Below are 17,657 nucleotides of genomic sequence, written 5' to 3'. Positions count from 1 at the left end.
AATATATAGGAGGAAGATCTAGGTCAGGGGGTCACCGAGGGGCCCACAAGGTCGGGGGTGCGCCCTACCCCCCTGGGCGCACCCTCCACCCTTGTGGTCGTCTCGTGGCTCTTCTGACTTGCACTCCAAGTCTCCTGGGTGTGATGATCTTAATGAAAATCTTAAAGTGATTGGTGTGAATCCTATTGAATCTTTGTTTTATAATATAAAACTTGATAAATAAGGGACCGGATATGAGTCAACTTTAGCTAGAAGGCGTCCCAATAATTTGGAGTGTGATGATCTTAATGAAAAATTTATAGAAGTGGGATTGTCGAGGTCAAAACTTTAAATAGTGATGAGCCCACTCTTTTGGATTTCAAGGACTTTAATTATGATGATTGTTATTTGATTGATTGTATTTCCTTGTTGAAATCTATGCCTAATTCACCTCACGGTTATAATCAAAATAAAGTTTGTACTAAACATATCGTTGATGCTATGATGAAATCTTTTGAAGAAAACTTGAATTGGAAGTTTCAGTCGCTAGAAAGCTTTATGACAAACGGTAACCTACTATTAAAATTAACATTAAATATTATGAGTGCAATGCTTTATGTGATTTGGATGCTAGTGCTTCCACTATTCCAAAAACTTTATGTGATGTGCTAGGTTTCCATAAACTTGATGATTGTTCTTTAAATTTCCACTTAGCGGATTCCACTATTAAGAAACCTATGGGAAGGATTAATGATGTTCTTATTGTTGGAAATAGGAATTATGTGCCCATATATTTTATTGTGCTTGATATAGATTGCAACCCTACATGCCCTATTATTCTTGGTAGACCTTTTCTTAGAACGATTGGTGCAGTTATTGATATGAAAGAAGGAAACATTAGATTTCAATTCTCGTTAAGGAAGGGCATGGAACACTTTCCAAGAAAGAAAATTAAGTTGCCATATGAATCTATTATGAGGGCCACTTATGGATTCAATACCAAAGATGGCAATACCTACATCTATGCAATATGCCTAGCAAGGGGCGTAAAACAATAACGCTTGTTGGGAGGCAACCAAATTTTATTTTATATTTTTTGCGTTTGATTCATTTTTCAATAATTATCAAATTATACCTCTGCTATGATTGTGTTTTAATTAGTATTTGAGCAAAGTAACACCTTTGGGATGATTTGGAAGATCGTTGCTTTGATTTTGCTGAAAACAGAAACTTTTGCATCCAGTAGTAGAATTGTTAAAATTTGCTAGAACATGGAAAAATTCTGAATTTTTTACACAAGATTCATATACAGATGATCTATATTGTTCTAAATTTTTAGAAGTTTTGGAGTTACAGAACTATGACTATAATTTGGGTCTTTGCAGACTATTCTGTTTTTGACAGATTCTGTTTTCGTTGTGTTGTTCGCTTATTTTGATGGATCTATGGGTAGTATCGGGGGGTATAAGCCATGTTAAAGTTAGAATACAGTAGATATAATGCAAATATAAAATTTGAATCAACAGTACCTAAAAGTGGAGATTTTTTTATCATACTAACGGATCTCATGAGTTTTCTGTTGAGTTTTGTGTTGTGAAGTTTTCAAGTTTTGGGTGAAGTTTCGATGGACTACGGAATAAGGAGTGGAAAGAGCCAAAGCTTGGGGATGACCAAGGCACCCCAAGTTAATATTCAAAGACAACCAAGCAGCGAAGCTTGGGGATGCCCGGATGCTATCCCCTCTTTTGTCTTCAATCCATCAGTAAATTACTTGAGGCTATATTTTTATTCACCACATGATGTGTGTTTTGCTTGGAGCGTCTTGTATTATATGAGTCTTTGCTTCTTAGTATGCCTCAATCATCCTTGCTGTACACACCTTTTGAGAGGAACACACATTAATCATGAATATATTAGAATACTCTATGTGCTTCACTTATATCTTTTGAGCTAGGTAGTTGCTCTAGTGCTTCACCTGTATCTTTTTAGAGCATGGTGGTGGTTTTATTTTGAAGAAATTGATGAACTCTCATGATTCACTTATATTATTTTGAGAGTCTTAAAAATAGTATGGCAATTTGCTTAGGTTAAGAATTTAGTCCTAATATGATGGGTATTCAAGAGGGATATAATAAAAACTTTCATGAAGATCATTGAATATGTGAGAAGTTTGATTCCTTGCATTTGTTTGAGATATAAAGATGGTGATATTAGAATCATGCTAGTGAGTAATTGTGGTTTAGTAAGAATATTTGTGTTATGGTTTGTGAACCCGAAGCATGCACGTATGGTCTCTTGTTATGCGATGACGTTGGAGCATGACTTATTTTTTATTTTCTTCCTTATGAGTGGCGGTCGTGGACGAGCGATGGTCTTTTCCGAGCAACTCTACCCCCCTGGGAGCATGCGTAGTAGTACTCTGCTTTGAGGGCTAATAAAATTTTGCAATAAGTACGTGAGTTCTTTATGACTAATGTTGAGTCAATGGATTATACGCACTCTCAACCTTCCACCATTGCTAGCCTCTTTTGTACCGTGCATTGCCCTTTCTCACCTTGAGAGTTGGTGCAAACTTCGCCAGTGCATCCAAATCCGTGATATGATATGATCTTTCACACATAAGCCACCTTATATCTTCCTCAAAACAGCCACCATACGTACGTATTATGGCAATTCCATAGCCATTCTGAGATATATTGCCGTGCAACTTCCACCATTCTGTTTTATTATGACACACACCATCATTGTCATATTCATTTGCATGATCATATAGTTGACATAGTATTTGTGGCTGGGCTACCGTTCATATTTTTTATACATGGCATGCTAGATCATTGCACATCCCGGTACACCGCCGGAGGCATTCATATAGAGTCACATTTTTGTTCTAGTATCGAGTTGTAACTGTTGACTAGTAAGTAAATAAAAGTGTGATGATCATCATTATTAGAGCATTGTCCCATGTGAGGAAATATGATGAAGACTATGATTCCCCCACAAGTCGGGATGAGACTCTGGACTTAACTAAAAACAGAGGCCAAGGAGCCCTATATAAAAAAGAGGCCAAAGAGCCTAGAATAAAAAAGTGAGAGAAAAAGAGAGAAGGGACAATGTTACTATCCTTTTCCACACTTGTGCTTCAAAGTAGCACCATGTTCTTCATGATAGAGAGTCTCCTATTTTGTCACTTCCATATATTACTAGTGGTAATTTTTCATTATAGAACTTGGCTTGTATATTCCAATGATGGGCTTCCTCAAATTACCCTAGGTCTTCGTGAGCAAGCGAGTTGGATGCACACTGTCGTGGAATTGTCACGGCAGATGTCCTCAAGCTAGGACTTAGTCGTGGAGCCATCGCCGCTAGGAAGCTTGAAGGGTTTAACGGGACAAGGAACACGAGGGTTATACTGGTTCGGCCCCTTACGGTGAAGGTAAGAGCCTACGTCCAGTTGAGGTGGTATTGATTAGGGTTTCGATGACCAGGGAGCTTAATTGCTATGCCTGGTTCTCGACGAGATCTTCCCTATCCCTAAACCGCTGCCGGGTCGTCCCTTTATATAGGGAGGCTGATGCCCAGCAACTCTCAGAGTCCCGGCCGGCTCATAAGAGTGTCCGGCTCAGACTCTCAACTATTCTTGCCTTACACTACAAGTTCTACCATAATAATGATTCTAACTACGGGCCTTAAGCCATATCCGGGTCTTAAGCCCATCTTTGGCCCACCGTCTTCAAGCTTGGTGCCGGGCTTCTGGCAATGACCATTATGAGTAAACCGGCCCCTCCTGGCGGGTGACTCTAAGGTCTATATCCTCAACATTAGGCCCCGGATTGATTTGAGCCGGCTCATGTCAATCTTCAATTCTTTCGACAGAAAAAACTCCGGCTCACAATTGTGTGAAGGCCATAACCTGGTGTGACGTCATCCTCTGGACTCCGGGTCATCCGCCGTGATGTCATCTTCCATTAAGTTCATTTTTTACTCCGTCAGATCCGCAACGGATCTTATCTTTACTGCCATCCCGAAAATCGAGGTGTTTCGTGGGGAGATAACCACGCCGCGGTCTCCTCGTTTCTCGCGCCCACTTATGAGCTCGCCCTTATAAATAGTCCGGCCCGACGGGCCTTCAGCCACTCCTCTCTTCTTCATCTTCTTCGTCTGTCACCCAAGAGCTCGAACTCCGCCGCCGCCGCCGGTCTTCGTCAACCTTGGCCGCTGCATCACCCTGACTCGGTCCAGACAAACGGCGGCAACCTCCGCATCTCTTCAGCACCGGTAAGTCCTCGCTACTCCATAGGGCAGATCCGCATTAGGGCTCCGTAGTTCTTCCTCTGTTCTTCGTAGTTCATCGCGGGCCTTCGGTAGATTTGGTATTTTCCACCCTTTTTGATCTTAGACTGTCTAGGATTGCTGCGGTAGCTGTTTGGCACCCATTTCAAATGCAAGTAGACCTATTTTTACTGCATAAAGGCCTCGTTCGAGCTCAAGAACTCCCCTGCGTCTATTTTTTAGGTCTAGAAACTTTCCTTTTAACCGACCATTTTGATCCAAATTATTTACTGCAATGTGTGAAACTTGTTTTCACCACACTTAGTAAAAAACGGCACTCATTGAGTCATGGCGGTTTACATCTCCGGTTTAAAGAAACCACGCGCCGTAGAATCTTCCGGCTCAAAGGAAGCCACACGCCGTAAAATTTTCCGGCTTACCTACAACAAGGCTGTAGAGAATTGAATTACTCTTGACACCTTTTCTGCGGCTTAGATAACCGATGTATATATATATCATTAGGCCCCTCCATAAGCCGCCACCTTAAACCTTGACTTGTAAGTTTCCTCCGGCTCATTATTAAACCGGACATTTTTCCCTGTATCATAGGCTTCCAACATTCACCATGCCTCCCAAAGCTCCCAAAGCACCCATCACTTGCAACTGGATGAGGTCCAACGTCACCGACGAGACCGACGACGGACTTTATGAAGTCGGGTTACTTGCCCAAGAAGGACGTCATGTCCTACCGTGCCCCTGACCCGTCAGAGGAGAGACCACGGCCAAAGGACGGGGAGGTAGTGATTTTTGCGGATCACATGAGCCGGGGTTTCGCACCGCCCGGCTCAAAGTTCTTCAGAGACGTGCTGAATTTCCTCGACCTGCGGGACATAGGGCCCAACTCAGTGTCCAATATCTGCAACTTCCAAGTGTTCTGCGAGGTCTACCTTGGAGAGGAGCCCAGCCTGCTGCTCTTCAGAGAGCTCTTCTACCTGAACCGTCAGAATGAGTGCGCCGATGGGCCAAGTTTGGAACTTGGTGGCATCTCCATTCAGCGGCGGAGGGACTGCCTTTTCCCCTACGCAGAACCTCCAAGCCACCCCAAAGACTGGAACCAGATGTGGTTCTATTGCCAAGACACGTCGCCGGCTGATGAGAGTCCGCTGCCCGGCTTTCGCCCCTCGCGTCTGGAACCAACACACCCACTGTCAGACAAGCTGACTCAAGCAGAGCGCCAACCTCTCCTCCCCACTATTAACAAGATCAAGGCTCTCGTGGGCAATGGTCTCAATGGAATTGATCTGGTCCGGGTCTGGATCTCGTGGTGGGTGATCCCCTTGAGCCGCCGCCCCGGCTTAATGTGTGAGTACACAGGCCGGAAACATGACCCCTTGCGACACAGCCGCAGTGACCTCCCTGAAGACGTTGCCGAGGACATGACCAAGGCTCTTTTGAATGAGAGCATGGCAGACTGCGGGAGGACCGGGTTAGCCCCCTTCTGCAAGACCAATCCAGCCCCAGCAGTAAGCCGCTAATCTGAACATCTTATCTTCTTCTGTAGATAGCTTTCATCTGAATCTTTTAAGAAATCATCATTGTATTTTTTAGGCTAATGACAAATTCTGGAAGATCAAATATGACCATGAGGCGGCCAAGAAGGCCAGGAAGGCGAAGAAAGCCGCCAAGAGAGCCGCTCCCCGTAAGAAGGGAAGTAGGCCTACTGCTTCGGAGCTGATGCAACTAAGCGACAGCTCCGAGTCAGAGGTAACCCCTGAACCTGTAAGCTCTTTCTTATGTTTATTGTTTATTTCTGTCCGCCTTACCAACACTTGTTCATCAACAGGATGACACCGGAGCCAGTAACCCGGTGGTTGAAGAGGTAATGATACTTTCCTTTGACTCGGAGCCCTTGCCAAGGCTAAAAATCCGAAGGGTAACCCGGAAAGTAAGCTTTTCACATCCTTTAGCTTATCAAGATCCTTAATTTATTTTGAAGCGACAGACTCATGAGAGCCGGCGGCATACCCGGACCAACAAGGACGCCGACCTCTCTTCCGGCTTACCGGACACGTCGAGGAAACGCCGGACCGAGGTGATCTCAAATTTGTACCCTTTTCATCCTTTGGCAGGTGTTATGCGTCAACCGCTCAACTCTTCTGACTCAAATTATCAGGAAACTTCCCCCTCTTCTGGCGACTCTATGCAGTCAAGCCTGCCGGCTTTCAAGACCGTGCCCGGGTAATGATGATCATCTCATGTTGTACTTGTCTTTACTTGCATTTTTGTGCTTAACCCTTCTATCTTTTCAGTGCCCAGGCCAAGCTCACCAAGAGGGCGAAGAAGACCAAACCGGTCGAAGAGCCGGATTTGCCTGAGCCGGAGGTAGCAGGTCAAGAACCGCCAGCTGCCTCCGCTCCCGAAGCCGCCGCTCCAACCGACAAGGCAACTGCAGAAGCTTCTGCTAACCCGGAGGCCTCCAGCTCAGCTCAACCAGCAGATGACCCGGACGTGGTAATCACCCGGACGGAATTTGTTGAGCCGGGGATACCTACTGCGCTGGCCAAGTGCTCCGCCAAGGGGGAGTTGCTACAGCCCCGCCGGGTTAATCTGGACCTTACTGACTACACCAACCTGAACATCGGAGAGATCGTCTCCGGCTTCGTCAGTCAAGTGCACAAGAGCCGGGATGCAGAGATCAGCATGGTGAACCAGATTCAACAAAAGTCTGAGGTACCACTCTTCTTTCTTCTTGCTTAGTATATAGTTATCTTGTTATTCTTACCATGCTTTAGCCCCCAAGTCTACGACTTATGACAGAATATGTTGTAGACTTAAGTTCCGGCTTACTCACTTGAACCGGCAATTTGTAGATAGAAACGTTCGACATGCATTAGCCCCCAAGTGCCAAGTGTCTTTGCTTGGAAAGTGCTTGGGACTTTGAAAATTGCATACTAACTGTTCATCCTATAACCCGGCAATTATGCAGGCTGCTTACAAGAAGTTGGAGGCTGACATCTCCGACCTCAAGACCCGTCTGAAGACGCAAGAGACTGAGACCCGGAAAGCAAACGCCAAATTTGTGTCCAGTATCGCTGCACAAGAAAAGCTGAAGACGGAATTTGATACTGAACGGAAGGCTTGGGCCGAAGAAAAGGCCACTCTGGTGAACCGGGCTGAACAGGCGGAGAAGGCTCTAATAGAGAAGACCGCTAAACTCTCCGGCTTAAAACGCCAAGTGTCCCAGATGGTTGCCGCAATCTTCGGTAAGTCATTTCACCGGCTTTCATCAAGTTTACCATCTTTATATCTCATAACTCATCCTAGTCGGCGGCTTATCTTATTCTGTTAAACAGGGCCCAGAAGCGCCAACCTCAACCAAAGCGTGGTAACCAAGCTGAAAGCCGTGTACACCCTGGTGGAGCAACTCTACACCGGGTCACAGCGTGCTCTGGCTGTGGTGGCCCTATCCAACGAGGTGCCGACTCACCTGGCTGAGGTTCTTCGCCGGCTCGCTGTTCTTCCTCAATGCATCCAAGAGCTGCGACGGGCCTCTGCGATAGCCGGAGCCATAGCGGCTCTAAGCCGGGCTAAGGCGTTCCTTCCAGAGCTAGACCCGGCAGACATCGCGCTGGGCTACCCCAGTTTGAAGGAAGACGGCACCGCCTTCGACCAGAAGGACTTCGCAGCTTGCGTGAAGATCGTACGCCCGGTGGCCACTCTGATTGGCAATGATACAGATCTGACTAAGTATCAGCCGGGTTACGATGCAGAGAATTAGAGGATCCCCACTCCGCGCTATGAGGCCCTCAGCTTAATCCCGCCGACTCGCAAGCACACCTTCGCCCCGGAGATTGACCCGGCGGGGTTAATTGACGAGGAAGCTCAATTCGAAGCTCTGAGCGGCATCGACTGGAAGTCGTCAACTTTCCAGACCTTGGGAACAGCCGGAGGAGAAGAGAGGGATGAGCCGGAGACTTCAACCCAGCAAGCATCGTAACTCTGCTGGCGGCTTATCAAACAATGCCTCACCTTTTTGGACTCAATGAGTCTTGTAATAGAGTAGGACCAACACTTTATCTTTGCCGTGCCATCGTGCATGCATTGAATGCTGAAGTCTATTGAAGTTGTCTCCTTTATATTTCTCCGGGTCGTAATCAATCATTTATTTTCCTTAATCTCAAAATAGTTGCCTTCGACTATCCTGCATAGAAGGACAAATCACAAGTCTCTAGGCGGCTTACCGCACTGAGAATCATAGGTTTTAGATATATTACCCGGAATATGAATCAAAAAAAGACTGGTCCTCAATTATGTCCTTAATACAGTCGTAATAACACACTTAGCAGCCTGCAAGCATACTTCCGGTTTAAATAACCCGGGTAATAAGGTTGGTACCTCAATTCCGGCTTACCTGTCTGAATAACGCCCATTGTGTTCAACTAACACTGTAAATCAAAGTTAAGCCGGCAAAGTGAGACCCGGCCGTACGCACTTTGAAATAATCAGAAGAAACTTGCTATAAAGCAGAAGAACTTAGGGGCTTCCGGTTCGAATACGACCAGAGACCCGGCCCAAAGGGATTATGCTAGGATTCGAATACGATCATATAGCCCCCAGTGGGTGTGGCGATGCCAATCAAGAGGGTACCGACAGCTATGTTCTCTTCGGTTCGAATACGACCCATGTTTGAACAGGAAGGCCCCAAATGACTTTAAGAATTGTTTAACGACGCTGATTCGAATACGATCCACGTCGGTTCCCAAAGGGGTTAAACTAAGATTCAAATATGATCAAAGAAAACTCCCCAATGAGCTCGGCACTTTGCCAATCAAATGGGTATCGACAGCTATGTTCTCTTTGGTTCGAATACGACCTATGTTTGAACAGGAAGCCCCCAAGTGACCTTATTGCCTACGGCTAGATTCGAATACGATCATAAGCCGGATCCTCCTTCAAGTTATCATGTAATCTTGCAATGAAAACAACACGTGCACATTTGGAGGAGAAAAAAGGACAGAGGTCCTGCTTTATTGCTTATCATAATATATACATGGCTTAGAGAAATATGTACATTATGAGAGCCGGTGGCTCAAGTGTAGTAAGGCCGAAGCTGAGCTATGTTCCACGGCCGACGGGTCTCTTCCTCCGACTTACGTGAATCTTTGTGCTCCCGAATGTCAATGAGGTAATATGACCCGTTGTGCAAATTCTTGCTGACCACAAAGGGCCCTTCCCAAGGCGGGGATAGCTTGTGCGCATCTGTTTGATCTTGGATGAGCCGGAGCACGAGATCGCCTTCCTGGAAGACCCGGGATTTAACCCGGCGACTATGATAACGGCGCAGGTCTTGTTGGTAAATCGCTGAGCGAGCTGCTGCCACATCACGCTGTTCGTCCAACAAGTCAAGAGCATCTTGGCGCGCCTGTTCATTATCCGCCTCAACATAAGCCGCCACTCGAGGCGAGTCATGACGGATGTCACTGGGGAGGACTGCTTCTGCCCCATAAACCATGAAGAAAGGCGTGAAACCTGTAGACCTGTTAGGAGTAGTGTTGATGCTCCATAACACGGAGGGCAACTCCTCCACCCAACAACCCGGCGTCCGTTGCAAAGGGACCAAAAGCCGGGGCTTGATGCCCTTTCAGAATCTCCTGATTAGCTCTCTCAGCTTGACCATTGGATTGAGGATGAGCCACTGAGGAAACATCAAGTCGGATATGCTCTCGTTGACAAAACTCCTCCATGGCGCCTTTGGATAGATTGGTGCCATTGTCAGTTATAATGCTGTGCGGAAAGCCAAAGCGAAAATCACCTTTTTCATAAACTGAACCGCCGTGGCTGCATCACACTTGCTAACTGGCTCCGCTTCAACCCACTTGGTAAATTTGTCAACTGCCACCAAGAGGTGGGTCTTCTTATCCTTGGACCTTTTAAAAGGCCCAACCATATCAAGCCCCCAGACCGCAAAGGGCCAAGTAATTGGGATCATCCTCAGCTCCTGAGCCGGCACATGAGCCCGTCGCGAGAACCTTTGGCAACCGTCACATTTACTGACCAAGTCCTCCGCATCAGCATGAGCCGTCAGCCAATAAAAACCATGACGAAAAGCCTTGGCCACAAGAGATTTTGAGCCGGCGTGATGGCCACAATCCCCTTCATGAATCTCACGCAAGATCTCTTGACCTTCCTCAGGGGAGACACAACGCTGGAATGCTCCCGTAACACTGCGGTGATGCAACTCGCCATTGATAACAATCATTGACTTAGCCCGCCGGGTTATTTGTCTGGCCAAAGTTTCATCCTCAGGCAACTCTCCCCGGGTCATGTAAGCCAGATAGGGCATTGTCCAGTCCGGTATGACGTGGAGAGCCGCCACCAGTCGTGCCTCCGGGTCAGGGACAGCCAAGTCTTCCTCTGTAGGCAACTTAACAGAAGGGTTATACAGGACATCCAGGAAAGTATTAGGCGGCACCGGCTTTCGCTGAGAGCCCAGCCGGCTTAGGGCATCAGCCGCCTCGTTCTTCCTGCGATCAATGTGCTCTACTTGGTAGCCCTGAAAGTGCCCAGCAATGGCATCAACTTCGCGGCGATAAGCCGCCATGAGAGGGTCCTTAGAGTCCCACTTGCCTGATACTTGTTGAGCCACCAAGTCTGAGTCACCGAAACACCTTACCCGGCTCAAGCTCATCTCCTTAGCCATCCGAAGACCGTGGAGCAAGGCCTCGTACTCAGCTGCGTTGTTGGTACAAGGAAACATCAATTGTAGCACATAATGGAACTTATCACCCTTAGGGGAAGCCAATACGACTCCAGCCCCCGAGCCCTCCAACTGCCTGGACCCATCAAAGTGAATAGTCCAATATGTGTTATCCGGCTTTTGCTCGGGCACTTGTGACTCTGTCCAATCATTGATGAAATCCACCAAGGCCTGAGATTTAACAGCAGTGCGTGGCACGTATTTGAGACCATGAGGTCCGAGCTCTATGGCCCACTTAGCTACTCTTCCTGTGGCCTCTCTGTTTTGAATGATATCACCAAGAGGAGCCGAACTAACCACAGTGATGGGATGACCCTGGAAATAATGCTTAAGCTTCCGGCTCGCCATGAACACACCATAAACAAGCTTCTGCCAATGTGGATACCGCTGTTTGGACTCGATGAGCACTTCGCTGACATAATAAACCGGCCGCTGAACCGGATGCTCCTTACCCTCTTCCTTGCGCTCCACCACCACAGCCACACTGACAGCTCGTGTGTTCGCCGCCACATACAGTAATAAGGGCTCCTTATCAACCGGAGCAGCAAGGACTGGGGGCTCTGCCAGCTGCTTCTTCAAATCCTCAAAGGCAGTATTAGCTGCATCATTCCAGACAAAGTTATCAGTTTTCTTCATCAACTGATATAATGGCATGGCCTTCTCACCCAAACGGCTTATAAACCGGCTTAAAGCAGCGATGCGACCCGCCAAGCGCTGAACATCATTTATACACGCCGGCTTAGCCAGGGAGGTGATGGCCTTGATCTTCTCCGGGTTAGCTTCAATGCCTCTGTCAGAAACCAAGAAACCCAAGAGTTTGCCTGCAGGAACACCAAAAACACACTTGGCCGGGTTAAGCATCATCTTGTAAACCCGGAGATTATCAAAGGTTTCCCTCAAATCATCTATCAGGGTTTCCTCCTTTATAGATTTAACCACAATATCGTCCACATAAGCATGAACATTGCGCCCAATCTGGTTATGAAGACAGTTCTGCACGCAACGCTGATAAGTCGCCTGTGCACACTTGAGTCCAAAGGGCATAGATACATAGCAGAAGGCTCCAAAGGGAGTGATGAACGCCGTCTTCTCCTGGTCCTTAACTGCCATTTTGATCTGATGATAACCGGAATAAGCATCCAAGAAACTTAAGCGCGCACAACCTGCCGTAGCATCAATAATTTGGTCAATACGGGGAAGGGCAAAAGGATCAGCCGGACACGCCTTGTTTAAGTCCGTGTAGTCCACACACATCCGCCAAGTGCCGTTCTTCTTGAGTACGAGGACCGGGTTAGCTAACCACTCTGGGTGAAAGACTTCAACAATAAACCCGGCCGCCAAGAGCCGGGCCACCTCTTCACCAATAGCTTTCCGCCTCTCCTCATTGAACCGCCGAAGGAACTGCCTGACCGGCTTAAATTTCGGATCAACATTGAGAGTGTGCTCAGCGAGTTCTCTAGGTACACCTGGCATGTCAGAAGGTTTCCATGCGAAGATGTCCCTATTCTCACGGATGAACTCGATGAGCGCGCTTTCCTATTTTGGATCCAGATTGGCACTGATGCTAAACTGCTGAGATGAATCTCCTGGAACGAAATCAACAAGTTTAGTCTCATCAGCCGACTTGAATTTCATTGCCGGCTCATGCTCCGTAGTCGGCTTTTTCAGAGAGGTCATATCTGTTGGGTCAACGTTGTCCTTGTAAAACTTTAACTCCTCTGTTGCACAAACAGATTCTGCATAAGCTGCATCGCCTTCCTCACACTCCAGGGCCACCTTCCGGCTTCCATGAACCGTAATGGTCCCATTATGACCCGGCATCTTGAGCTGTAAATACACGTAACACGGCCGTGCCATGAACTTGGCGTAAGCCGGCCGCCCAAATATGGCATGGTACGGACTTCTTATCTTGACCACCTCAAAGGTCAATTTTTCCACCCTGTAGTTGTGCTCATCTCCAAAGGCCACTTCCAACTCGATCTTGCCGACTGGATAAGCCGACTTACCAGGTACCACACCGTGGAAAATAGTGTTTGACTGGCTGAGGTTCTTATCAATCAACCCCATACGACGGAACGTCTCATAATAGAGGATGTTGATGCTGCTGCCTCCATCCATGAGCACCTTAGTGAACTTATATCCTCCCACCTGAGGAGCCACCACCAAGGCCAAGTGACCCGGATTATCCACCCGGGGAGGGTGATCCTCCCTACTCCACACTATAGGCTGCTCAGACCACCGCAAGTAGCGTGGAACCGCCGGCTCAACAGCATTCACAGCCCTCTTATGAAGCTTCTGATCTCGCTTACACAGACTGGTGGTAAACACATGATACTGTCCACCGCTAAGCTGCTTTGGATTGGTCTGATAACCCCCCTGCTACTGTTGATGACCCTGGCCAGACTGCTGATTAAAGCCCCCTTGACCGTTCTGAGGATTAGAATTTGAGCTGCCGCCCGGGCCATGAAAACCGCCGGCGCCTGAGCCGCCGCCCGGGCCATTGTAATTTTTAAAGGCCTTCATGACTGCACAATCCTTCCATAGATGGGTAGCTGGCTTCTCTCTAGAGCCATGCCTTGGACAAGGCTCATTCAATAGCTGCTCCAGCGTCGGGCCTGACCCGCTGGCTCGGGGAGGGGGCCTCCCCTTGCGTCGCTGGTTATTACCTTGTGAGCTGGCGTTGGCTACAAACTCTAGGCCGCCATCGGCCTTGCGCTTGCCTCCTCCTTGGTTTCCCGGGTTATGCTGAGGACCCTTGCCATTCCCATTCTTCTTTCCCTTCCCTGTCCTTTCATCATCTGAAGCGGGGTCATTGGTACCATCAGAATCGGCGTACTTGACAAGAGCCGCCATCAGTGTACCCATATCATTGCAGTCGCGCTTAAGCCGCCCGAGTTTCATCTTCAGGGGCACAAAACGACAATTCTGCTCCAACATTAAGACTGCAGAGCCGGGATCCATCTTATCCGAGGAATGTATTATCTCCTTAACCCGGCGAACCCAATGTGTCGTAGACTCACCCTCCTGCTGCTTGCAGTTAGTCAAATCCACAATTGACATAGACTGCCTACATGTATCCTTGAAGTTTTGGATGAACCGGGCCTTCAGCTCAGCCCAAGACCCAATGGAATTCGGTGGTAGCCCTTTCAACCAAGTGCGGGCAGTCCCATCTAACATCATGGTGAAGTACTTGGCCATGGCCGCTTCACTGACCTCCAGCAGTTCCATGGCCATCTCATAACTCTCGATCCAGGCTGCGGGTTGCAAGTCTGCCGTGTAATTAGGCACCTTCCTAGGGCCTTTGAAGTCCTTGGGTAGACGTTCATTGCGGATAGCTGGCACTAAACAAGGGACACCCCCAGTCCTGGTAGGGATACCCACGTCGACGGAAGTCGTCGGGTAAGCCGGGGGAGTCTGGTAAGCCGTCAACTGAGGCACCTGCTCCGCCTCTTGCCGCGCCCTGTCTTGGTCTGCTGCGTGAAAGGCTCCGTTATGAGCCGGGCCATGGCCAGGGGGCGGGTCAGGGCGTCGGACGTTACTTGAGCTGGTCGCTGAGACCATGTGCCTGCTGTAACTCGGGCTCCGGCCTGGACGAGGGGTCGAGTGGATCCTGTCCCGGCTATAGGAGTACGCCTCTTGCTGCGCCAGTGCTGTCTGAAGGAGTTCCCTGACCCGGCGGGTTTCAATGGCCGTCGGAGTGTCGCCGTCAATTGGGAGAGCCGCCAGCCGTGCTGCCGCGGCGACCATGTTCTCCAGCGGGTTGGCATAATGACCCGGTGGTATTGGCACGTACTGAGGCGGGGCAGGGGGCACCTGGGGAGGCCCCATCACTTGTGGCTAAATAGGGGTCCCAGACCCGGGCATTATGACCCCTGGCGGGTTACTAGACCCTGCACCTGGCGTGTTGAAGAGGTTTCGTGGATCGTAAACCGGAGGGAGCCGAGATTGGGCCTTCTGATGCCTCCTTCTCATGACCTCATTGGACGCGTTCTGATCCATCGTGAGCCGGAAAGACTACGCCTGGATCAATTGTGTTTGGGCGTCGAGAGCCGCCCTCTCCGCAGCCATCCTGATCCCTTCCGCTGCCAGGTCCTCCTTAGCTTTCACTAGATCTAACTTTAATTGCGCCACCTCCGCATCATGCCGAGCTTGATCCGCCGGGTCAACCGCGGCAGTTAACAGGGCCGTCATCTTGTCCGTGAGATCCATCAGCACCTGAGCCGGAGAGGGCACCGGGTTTCTCGCTCCAGCAGCAGGGTTCTGAATAGGCTGTGCACCGGCCATAAACACTCCAACCTGACTTGGCGGCTCAAACGGGTCTGGAATACTGTCACCATCGGAACAACCCATGAGCCTGCCATCTTGAACTTGATACAACGAGTTTGATTCATCGGTGGACGACTCGCCGTCAGAGCTGGCGGCCGTCTCATCACCAGATCCAGATCGATCAGAGAGCCCTCCATGGACACATCCCACAAAAGCATGCCTTAAGGCAGGCCGGGCCCGGGCGGGTCGTGCACGCTGAGCCGTCTCGATGAGATCGGCGCAGAGATCCGGCTCAGGGCCCGGCTCACCAATCTTGCCAATGAAAACATGAATTCCGCCGAAGGGGACCCGGTACCCGTACTCAATTGAGCCGGCGTCGGGGGCCCAGTTTGCATCGTCGATGTAGAGCTTGCCGCGACGACTCTTGGTCATCCGGCCCCCAGCGTATCCCTTGAGCCCTTCGAAGCTGCCCTTCAAGAACTCAAATCCACCGTGCGCTGGCCCCACGGTGGGCGCCAACTGCCGTGGAATTGTCACGGCAGATGTCCTCAAGCTAGGACTTAGTCGTGGAGCCATCGCCGCTAGGAAGCTTGAAGGGGTTAACGGGACAAGGAACACGAGGGTTATACTGGTTCGGCCCCTTACGGTGAAGGTAAAAGCCTACGTCCAGTTGAGGTGGTATTGATTAGGGTTTCGATGACCAGGGAGCTTAATTGCTATGCCTGGTTCTCGACGAGATCTTCCCTATCCCTAAACCGCTGCCGGGTCGTCCCTTTATATAGGGAGGCTGACGCCCAGCAACTCTCAGAGTCCCGGCCGGCTCATAAGAGTGTCCGGCTCGGACTCTCAACTATTCTTGCCTTACACTACAAGTTCTACCATAATAATGATTGTAACTACGGGCCTTAAGCCATATCCGGGTCTTAAGCCCATCTTTGGCCCACCGTCTTCAAGCTTGGCGCCGGGCTTCTGGCAATGACCATTATGAGTAACCCGGCCCCTCCTGGCGGGTGACTCTAAGGTCTATATCCTCAACACACACCCACTTAGTTTTCTTTTGAGCTTTCATACACTTATAGCTCTAGTGCATCTGCTGCATGGCAATCCCTACTCCTTGCATTGACATAAATTGATGGGCATCTCCATAGCCCATTGATTAGCCTCATCAATGTGAGACTTTCTCCTTTTTTGTCTTCTCCACACAGCCTCCACCATCATATTCTATTCCACCCATAGTGATATATCCATGGCTCACGCTCATGTATTACGTAAAAGTTGAAAAGGCTTAAGAGTATTAAAAGTATGAACCAATTGCCTGCCATGTCATTGTCACCGAAAAGCGCACCTGCAAGTTCCCGCGAGTCCTCATCGGCGGCGGCGGCAGCATCAACATCCTCTACCGCGACACCATGACCAAGCTCGGCATCGAGGAAAGACGGATGGAGCCAACCCGGTGTTCCACGGCCGCAGCATCGTGCCAGGCCTCTCCTACTCCCCGATCGGTCGGATCCGGCTTGACGTCCTGTTCGGCTCCAGCGACCACTTTCGGCGCGAGCCCATCTGGTTCAAGGACCTGGCCAGTCCCTACCACATGCAGCTGGGCCGGCCTGCGCTGGCAAAGTTCATGGCGGTTCCTCATTACACCTACTTGAAGATGAAGATGTCGGGTCCCGAGGGCCACATCACTATTGTCGGCGACTACAAGGAATCCCTAGAGTGCGCCCGGGCCAGCTCCATGCTAGCCGAGTCGCTAGTCATAGCCGAGGAGCAGCGCAAGCTCGACCGGATCGTGGCGCTGGCCGGCAACTGCTACCTCTTGAGCATGCGTTGGTTATTCCCTTGAAGAGGAAAGGGTGATGCAACAAACTAGAGTAAGTATTTCCCTCAGTTTTGAGAACCAAGGTATCAATCCAGTGGGAGACAATGCACAAGTCACCGAATACCTGCACACAAAAACACCAACCTGCACCCAACGCGATAAGGGGTTGTCAATCCCTTCACGGTTATTTGCAAAGTGAGATCTAATAGAGATGGATAAACAGTAAAGTAATATTTTTGGTATTTTTGGTTTATGGAACGGAAAGTAAAAAGATTGCAAAGGAAGTAGATAGGAAACTAAAATTGTAGATCAGGAACTTATATGATGGAAAGTAGACCTGGGGGCCATAGGTTTCACTAGAGGCTTCTCTCGAGATAGAAAATATTACGGTGGGTGAACAAATTACTATCGAGCAATTGATAGAAAAGCGCAAAGTTATGACGATATCTAATGCAATGATCATGAATATAGGCATCGCGTCCGTATCAAGTAGACCGACTCCTGCCTGCATCTACTACTATTACTCCACACATCGACCGACTCCTGCGTGCATCTAGAGTATTAAGT

The sequence above is a fragment of the Triticum aestivum genome, chromosome 2D (genome assembly GCF_018294505.1).
Source record: "Triticum aestivum cultivar Chinese Spring chromosome 2D, IWGSC CS RefSeq v2.1, whole genome shotgun sequence".
Classification (NCBI taxonomy): domain Eukaryota; kingdom Viridiplantae; phylum Streptophyta; class Magnoliopsida; order Poales; family Poaceae; genus Triticum; species Triticum aestivum.
Note: the sequence above shows the minus strand (reverse complement) of the source record.